We start from the raw sequence: 9,782 nt of genomic DNA on the forward strand, positions 1-9,782 counted from the left end.
AGACTAGTGGTTAAGGCTATGATTAGCCAATCTGGAGACGGCTGGTTCGATTCCCGTTCCAGTCGGGAAAAATTTCTAGACTCCCTGGGCACAATGTATCATTGTCCTTGCCTCACAATAGTCACAATATACAAATTCATGCAATGACAGGCAAAGAAAGCTCTCCAATTAATGACTGTGGAAGTGCTCAAAAGAACACTAAGTTGAAGTGAGGCAGGCCAAGTCCCAGTGGGGACGTAGAGCCATAGAGAAGAAAAAGATGATGAAGAAGAAGAAGATACAATGCTATACTGCTATCTACGAATTATAAATAAAAGAATAGCCGATAGTTGGATGTATAATAACTAAAAAGGTGCCAGCATTGTCAATGTCGCTTACTGCATTCTGCAGAACTACGGCAGCATAGCGGAAAATTATCAATTTCAGGTGTATAATAGTATTCGAGAGATTCCAGAAAAACTGAAGATTCCAAGAGTAAAACTGTTTATAAATCAGTGATAAACCACCACAAAGAGGCATATTTACTTAAATTTGGTTGGAAATTCATCCAAGAGTTTCGCAGGAATGGGAATTCCACTGGGAACTCTTCCCGTATTTTTAACAGAAATTCTATTGCACGGGTTCCCAACCGGTGGTCCACGGCCCCTTGGGGGGCCGCAAAGCCAGTTCAGGGGGGCCGCGATGTTGCCAAATTTATTTTTTTAAATATGTATACCGCCACCCGCAAAATCCACAATTTGAGGCACAAATTTTTAGTACAAAACGCGTTCAGAAGAAAACATTTTTTGGCTGCGCCGCTATTTTTCAGCTACGACTCAAATTGAATGTACATGACATCATTGTTTACGAAATGTGAGTGTCGAATAAAAAAAAAAACGTATCATTGATCGTCGAAAATCTCTACCACAGTAAGTTTCTGGCTACGTCACTGTACCCAAAAAACTCGATTTCGCTCATTTAATTCATAATTTTTTTCTAAAATTTTTCATTGGGCCCCAGATGTTTTCATAATTTTTAAAGGGGGTCGCCACGTCAAAAATGTTGAAAACCACTGTTCCTATTGTATATTCCACCGGAAATTCCTCTGGAAGTTTCATCGGGAATTTCTGTAGAAGTCCCGCTGCGAATTTTCGTGACAATTTAACTGGGCATTATTTTCGAAGCTCACTACAGGAATCCCTATAACATTCCAACTGAAGTTCTTCAAGCTTCTTTAGAAGCTCCACCTGAAATTATTCTAAGAATTTCACCGAAACTTAATCTAGAAGTTCCACCAAAAATTTCTTCAGAAATTCCATTAAGAATTCCCACAAGAGTTCTTTCGAATTCTCACTTGTGGGATTTGGGTAATAAGGTTAAAGTTCGGGGAAAAAGTGCCGAAGTGATTAAAGTAGACTGTATTGAAGTAGAGAGCGATGTGCGCATAGTGCCCAAAAAGGTTCAATGGAACTCGATGATTATCGGTAGAGATATTCTCGATCGAGAGGACATTCGTTTTGTGAAGGAGAAGGGCAGCGTGAGAATAGAGAAGATCGCAGAATCGCAGAACGATGATAGGCAGAGCGGTGGTTATGGACGGAGCGTGGTTGTTGAGGGCCGTCAACCGAGTATCCAAAGGACGGTCCGCAATAGAGGTGAGGTGACTGAGCAGCAGCTTGGCAAAATCATCGACTTTGCGTCCACTAAGTCGAACATAAGCAAAGACCTGAAAACGGCCTTGCTTCGACTTAGGGCGTCGATGGACGATGCCAAGCAGGAGCACGCGGCACTCGCGTTGCTAACTGCTGCAGCTGCCGAGCCTGCAAATGAGAAAGTGCCGAAGTTTACCCAAACGCAGGCCTTCTCCTTCGCAGGAAGTCCGAATAAGGCGGAAGCGACTGCTCGCGACAAACGGGGCAAGCAATCGCAGAAGCGGGCGAGGCAACCGTCAGGCGAGGAGCTGTCTGGCGGTACCCGCAAGGCCAGGCGAATCATTACCCCGAAAGTCGGTAATAATGCCGGAAGGTCGGACCCCAGCCAGGGTTCCCGGAAAGCTGGGAAGGGTGGGCCTGAAAAGGCTGGCCCATCCCGGAACGATGAGAACAAGGGGTTGCGACCGCTAGTGGGCCCTCAACAGCCACAGAGTAGGGCGATCCAAGGGGAGGACCCCCCTTGGACGAAGGTAGAGCGGAAGAGGAAGAAGAAGGAGAATCCGCAGGTAGTAGCACAGGACGCCAAGCCAAGGCGTAGGAGGGCAGGTGCCAAGCGCGAGAAAGGCGACGCGATCGTCATCAAGACGGAACAGTCCAAGTACTCGGACGTCTTGAAGATGATGCGAAGCGACGACAAGCTTGAGGGTCTTGGAGCCGACGTACGCAGTATTAGACGTACTCGTACGGGCGAGGGCGCCGCCTATAAGAGGCTGGCAGAAGAGGTCCTTGGTGAGGGTGTGCAGGTGAGGGCTCTGACACATGAGGCGACTCTGAAGGTCAAGGACATTTATGAGATCACCGAAGTGGAAGAGCTCGTCACGGCACTGCGGCAACAGTGCGATGTGCAGGTGGCCGCCGCAGCCGTTAAGCTACGGAAAGGGTCAGCAGGGACACAGCTTTGGTTCAGCTACCTGTGGCGGACGTCAAAAAGTCCGTTAAAGTAGGGAGCATAAAGGTGGGTTGGTGTGTATGTCACCTGACATTCCACGAGCCACCAGAGGTTTGCTTCAGGTGTCTGGAACCGGGACACAAGACGTGGGACTGTAAAGGCCCCGATAGGCGCAAACTGTGCAGGCGATGCGGCGCTGAAGGTCATAAGGCCCAAAGCTGCACGAGTCCGCCCATCTGCATGATCTGTACCGGGAAATCCTCGAACAACAGACATCCGATGGGTGGTCCAAGGTGCCCGGCCTTCAAGAAAGCCGCAGTGAACAACAAACCTGCACTATCTAACAAAGACGAGTTGAATTTGCTTGAAGTGTGTCGTTTTTCATATAAAATCTGTTTTTACTCAATATCATTTTATGCGTTGATTTTTTCGCAATACTTTGTTCTGGGCACTTTTAGAGCTGCCAAAAACTCACAATTTTGTCGAAGACGCCAAGTTTGTATCTCATCGATTTTCAAAGTTACAACTGCTTTTCCATAAAAAAATCGCATTTTCAAAATTCTATAAAAAGCTTCAAACAAAAAAGGTACCTGCAGTTTTTTCACCATAAATAGAATAGAGTACAATCTTTCCAATGCAACCAAGAGATTGAAAATCCATTTGCTCCTTTTTGAGATATGACTTTTTGAAAAAAAGTGATTTTTCGAAGAAAAATGCCAATATCTTTTAAACCATGAGAGTTAGAACATTGAGCGCTTTGGAAAAAAATATGCGTCGTTGATAGTTATAAAAGTGCTTGGAACAAAGTATTTACGAAAAACGAACCAATTAAAAGTTATTTTAAGAAAACTGAATTTCATGGAACACCCTAACATGAATCATTGAAAAAAATATAAGTTAGGAACCATAAGAGACGTACATAAAACTATTAAAAAGCAAATGTTTGGATCAGCTAAACTAGAGGGACCACCCTAATTGCACAATAATGAGAAAAACCCAGGTTAATCCACCTAGTGGTGATAGTGCCTTTCTCGTCGAATATGTACTCAACATTTTTTCCGGCCATAAGCCGTAGTGTTCCTGAATCCTGAGAATACTCTAGAACGGAATAAATCTCATTTTCTTCTTTTGTCACAGTGCTCGTTGACTCGTCAATGAGGGGTGGAGTTGATAAATAATAAATGTATTTGATGAAAAAATTCTTAAAAAAAAATTAAGCAAAACCGCTTAAGGAAGCATTTCCTATTTTTTTTTTTTTGGTTTTTGATTTTTTATAAAATAACGAAGCAATATTTTCAAAATCAGTTTTCGTGCACATGTTGAGTATGGATCAGGGTATATTCTGATTTTGTTTCGCGGCATAAAATGATTTTCGTTTTTGCAGAAGCCATTTTTTGTGAAATTTTGTTCAAACATGGTTTCTGCAAAAACGAAAAACATTTTATACCGCGTAAAAAATCAGAAGATACCCTGATCCACACTCTACATGTGCACGAAAACCGATTTTGAAAATATTGCTTCGTTATTTAATAGTACATCAAAAACCAAAAAAATGAGGAAAGGCTTCCAGTTTCGCCTTAACTCATCGGTTTTGTTAAAAAAAACTTCTGGAAGACTCTAATTTCACTTGAAAATTAATAAATCTATTGGTTTATTTATTTGTGCACTTCTTCAAGATGTTGAATTCCGACCAAAATTTCCAAGGGGGGACCCCTCTGGACTTAAGAGAAAATCAAAATTTGTGTCAGCCTTATTCAGAAAAGCAAGAATTTTATCAAAGCCATAATTGAATTTGGAAACTTATTGATGGCTCATATTCTGACGCTATGTTAAACGTATAGGCCGAGCTGAAAAATATCAAATTTCTCAGTTGACTGCTTGACCACCTTCACTAGCACTGGATGCCGATCATTATCAAGACATTCCGGCAATTTTTTTTTTCTGCGCACTTTAGCCTATATTTTATTATCATTAGTTATAAGATTCATGTAAAATTTGACCAAAAAAAAAAAGCGCAAGCAATCGAAATTTCCCCTATTAAAGCCCATTCAAATTTCTACCGTGTTACAGAGCGCGAGGACTCAACCAGTTGCATCAAAATTGTTCGCAGTAATTTTAGACGTAGAAGGGAATTGGTGCTATAAAATTTAATTTTTTCCATACAACGTTGATCCATCCTACTGTAAAATGACGACTCAGGAATCTAAAATGATGTAATTTGACAAGATCGCTTTTTCAAGATTTTGTTCTTTTACACATATTAATCGCTTGCATCGATTTTGTTCACCTGCGTAATTTCAGCAATGGATCCAACCCTGATTCTGCAACACTGCCGGTAATCTTAAGTGTGGTCAGAGACTATTTTCTTGCTGCCCGTGTAACGGGTTAACGAACATTTTTGATGATTTGATGTTTCGCATGCATGGGTTTTTTTTTGTTTTTTAATTGGTCACTTCCGACGGGACACCTGGAACCGGTTTCGGAACACAACCGGTTTAGATACGGTATGAAACTGTTTTCTTGCTTACCGTTCATCTGGTTAACGAAAAACCCCGCTCTTCCATGTGTCACATGCATCGGCTTGGTTCACTTTTTTAATTGACCACTTCCAGCGGGACAGCTGGAACCGGTTCCGGAACACAACCGGTTCAGATATAGTCTATATGAATATTATGCAACTCAAATAAGTTGCATTATGAAAAAATCATTGCATAAAATTTTGTATGGAACTCGTTGCAAAACTCGATTTTTTCAGCACTCTTCGTATTTATCCAACTCGGCAAGCCTCGTTGGATAAATGTACGACTCGTGCTGAAAAAATCTACTTTTTGCAACTCGTTACGTAAATAACTATTCTTTCATCTGTCAATTGTATAGACATCCACAAAGAATATTTTTAATGGTTTATTAACTATTTTACTTTATTTTTAACTTGTTCTGGACCCCACATTATGTACTACGGAAATTTGTTATATTGCCAAGCTCTAGGCCAAGCTGGAAAAGTTAAGGGCTGTCCATAATAAGAGGATTTACAAGCGCATTGCATTATTTGTAACTTTGGAAATTGTGTCGTGTCCAAAAGCCTCGAAACTTGATCGTTAAGTATCTCCCGGAATGCACGGGGAATGAGCGATCGGTGGGTTTTAGTTGTGGCCACGGGTTTGCCCGATTTTCTTCAGTATTATCACATGAAACCCAGGCGTATGATATGCCGTATCATTTTGAGTTTTATCACCTCCAGCGCTTTGTTTTCTTCATACGAATACTTTGGAATAGTTTAAGGCTCAATTGAGAATGGTAAATGTTACAAAACTAAAAAAGCACTTTTTCTCAAAATGATCCACAAATCGAGGAAACTAAGAATGTCCGATTGTTTATTTAGTCGATTATGACAATCGGACACGCTGGTTTTGTTCACTTTTTCGTCATTCTGGAGAAAAGTGCTTTTTCAGTTTTGGATAATATGCGATTCTCATTTGAGCCTTAAGTAATTTGATGCATACAAATCCACAAAAATTCCTTTAAAAGTGTATGATATGATGATAATCCCACAAAAAAAAAAAAAAATCCTTTCACCCATGAAGATTTCAAATACAGAATGCAAAACAGCTATGGATGATGACACCTCATCCCTCTCTCTCTTCTTGGCGTAACGTCCTCACTGGGACAAAGCCTGCTTCTCAGCTTAGTGTTCTATGAGCACTTCCACAGTTATTAACTGAGAGCTTCCTCTGCCAATGACCATTTTGCATGCGTATATCGTGTGGCAGGCACGAAGATACTTTATGCCCAAGGAAGTCAAGGAAATTTCCTTTACGAAAAGATCCTGGAACGACCGGGAATCGAACCCGTCACCCTCAGCATGGTCATGCTGAATACCCGTGCGTTTACCGCCTCGGCTATATGGGCCCCTTCACCTCATGCGAAAATTAAAATGCCGATGTTCCAGTAGTTTCTCGTTCGGTAAGGACCTGCTCCAGTGTGTCTCAGTGTCAGCCAGAAACGAATCCTAGTAATTCATGTAGGGTCAGTCAAAGGTAAGGCCGAAGAGCCAATGGAGCCCGCATTCGCTGCCATCTTCAATAGAAGTAAAAACAACCATTTATCCAGTTAGTCATTCTTGCGGTAATGATCTACATCCGTGACCCACGAAGAAGATTCTGCTCGTTTTGCGTCAAGCACCATGGATTTAGTACGGATTCATCCGATAGCGATAACACAACCAAGGCTTTTGTACACAACATTTCAATTCCTCATCTCATCTCGCCTTCAACTTTTTCAGTCCAAATTTACCATCAACAGTGCTTCCGTAAACATCTGAAATAATGAATAAATGAAATGAAAATGGAATAGAATTATCACATAATAATTGAAAACTTTCTAACCAAAAGTCTTTCAACTGACAGGTAAACAAAGAAAATTATTTCATAAAGTCAAAGTTTGCTGAGAATCTTTTCTCAAGTTTCAGTTCAGTGGTTGGAAACAGCTTCTGTCATTTTTTCATAGCATCTTAGTAAATATTATGGCCAGCGTAAAAAGCTGGATAGACGGCCAAATATCAAAAAAATCAATAGGGGGATTCACATAACAGCGTTAACTGATTAAATTGATTAAACTTCGGGATCACCAAGGCAATCTTTGATTATTTCATTCGCAAAATCATGAAACATTTCAAATAAGCAGAAAATCATGGCTTACGCAGCAATTTAATCTGTTTAGTGAATACCCCTAATATTCATCTGGGTAACTAGCTTAAAAAAGATATTCCAACATGCAGAATCAATCATCTGTTGTTCAACCTTTAATCAAAGAATTTTTGACAGCTTTGACCTAAGCATGGTTTTCGTGAAGTATACATCGCTTCTTCAGCCTCAATACAAACTTAGTTTTCAGACACAACAAGTAATGCTCTTGTTTTCGAGGATATGTAGACCATTGTGTGTGGTGCAGGTGCTAAGGTGAGTGACTATAAATCAGGAGGTGCGAGTTCAATTCCCAGTTTTCCCACAGATTAATTTATACAGTCCTCAACATCTCTTCTTGAAATAGATGCAACTAATGGTAAAAATAGGCTCATGACAGTGTTTTTATTTTATGTTTACACAATTTATAAATTTAATTGATTACTGATTAAGCGCATATAATGCCTTAAATCAGCCTTCCAATAAACCTTAAATCAGCCAAAGCTTGAATAAAATCACCAAAATGAGATGTTTAGGAGTTGAATAAAGGATTGTACCCCTTGTGCTCTTCTTTTGTTCAAATGAAGGCTGATTTAAAATAGTTGGAAAAACGTTTGTACAGCATCAAATTGTTACCTGGGTCGTTACAGAAGTTTATCAAAGCGATTTTTCAGGTAATCCCACAGGAAGTCCTTTAATAATATATCCACAAATTGCTTCAGAAATGGTATCAGCGATTCTTTAAGAAAATCAGAAGTTCAGAATTCGTTCTGAAATTTCTTCACGAACCTCTTTAGAAAATCTTCCAAATCGTCCATTAGGAATTTTATTGCAGAATTTCTACAGAAATATTTGTTTTCTTCTTCATCATTAGCGTGGTGCTGGCGGTGGTGACAAACAGCTCGACTTACGGAAGGTTAGGATTGCTTGGTGAACTTTTCTAGAATTTCCACCCCGGGGCTGTTCCTGATCCAAGACTGTGAAGTTTATCAAAACTTTCTGCTGGGATTTTTCCACTAATTTCCCGATTTTTTTTCTGATATTTCTCTAGAGTTTCATTTGAAAATACTGACTGCGTTTATACAAAAATATTACTGGAGATTTCTTGAAAAAAAAAAAAAATAACGTATAGATTACGTCAGGGATTCTTTCAAAAATATCTGCAGAAGTTTCTTCAGTCAGAGTTTAAGGAATTTCGGTGCGAGATTTCTTCAACAGTTCTTTCATGAAGTTTTACAGAAATTCATCGAAAAAAATCTTTATAAAAGTCCTACCGAGATTCTTTTGATATTTCATTTAAGGCTTTCTCGAAGAATTCCATGAGGAAGTCCTTCTAGGATTCCTGTAGCATTTCTTACCGATTTTTTAAGTGCACCTGTGGCTCCGTCAGAAATAACTCCTCGGGTTCCTTTATGCAAGAATTGTTTCAGATATTTCTCCAGGGGCTTTTTTAGAAGTTCTTCCAGAAATTGCAAAAAAAACACCTGGAAGAATTTCAGGAGGAGATTCTAAAGTAATCTTTCTTTCAAAAACTCCCTGCTATAACTTTGAAAATTCCAAGAAAACAATCTTGAATTTTGTTGCTGGAGCGATTCCTGGACAAAATTACCTGAGGAAACTCCTGAGGATACCTGTTAATTCCTGAAAAAAAATTCAAGAGAAACTTCTTGCGGAGCTCTAAAAGTAGTTTCAAGGGAAAATTGCTCTAGATATTTCTGGAAGGATTTCTGTAGATATTTGTGGAGAAATTTCTGAAGGAATCTTTAAAAACTGTCTGCCGAAGTTTGTGCAGAAACTGCTAACAAAGGTGCTGGTGGAATTCTTGTATAAATACATAAAAAATTTCTGAGGAATCCCTAAACGAATTTCTGAAGGAATCCTTAGAAGAATTCCTGGACAAAATTTCTTCAAGAATGGTAACATAAAAATCTTTGAAGAAAAATTCTAAAGGAGAAAATCCTACAGAAACAAATAACATTCTAAAAATTTATTTGGAGAATTTTTCAACAAATTTCTGAAAAAAAAAACATATTTTGAAAGAATACTTGCAAGAACCAAAGAAACCTCTGCAAGAGGAAAAAAAGTCATTGAGAAGAATTTCTTGATAAATTCTATGAAAAATGCCAAGCAATAGATTCTGGAGATATTTATGCAAGAATTGCTAAGACAATTTTTGGAGTATCACCGAAAAATATATGAACGAAGCCTTGAAGCCTTGGTCTGAATAAGCTAAGCAATGGATGGATACTTGAAAAAAAAATCTAGAGAAACCTCTGGTGGCACTTTCAGAATTTCTTGAAAATTTTCATGAGTAAATTCTAAAAAAAAATGCCAGAGGGAATAGGACCTGAAGGAAATTTTGAAGAAATTCCAAAATTTTGAATGAAACGCATGGGCAGGACAATAATTCCTTACCAAATAGAAAAGAATAGAAATACATAGTATAAAATATATTATCTAGAGTGACCTTGTGTATTATCGGCAGGTTTGTTCTCTTCGTCATGGGCAGTTTTTGTCTGC

Source organism: Aedes albopictus, chromosome 3, assembly GCF_035046485.1.
Source record: "Aedes albopictus strain Foshan chromosome 3, AalbF5, whole genome shotgun sequence".
NCBI classification, from domain to species: Eukaryota; Metazoa; Arthropoda; class Insecta; order Diptera; family Culicidae; genus Aedes; species Aedes albopictus.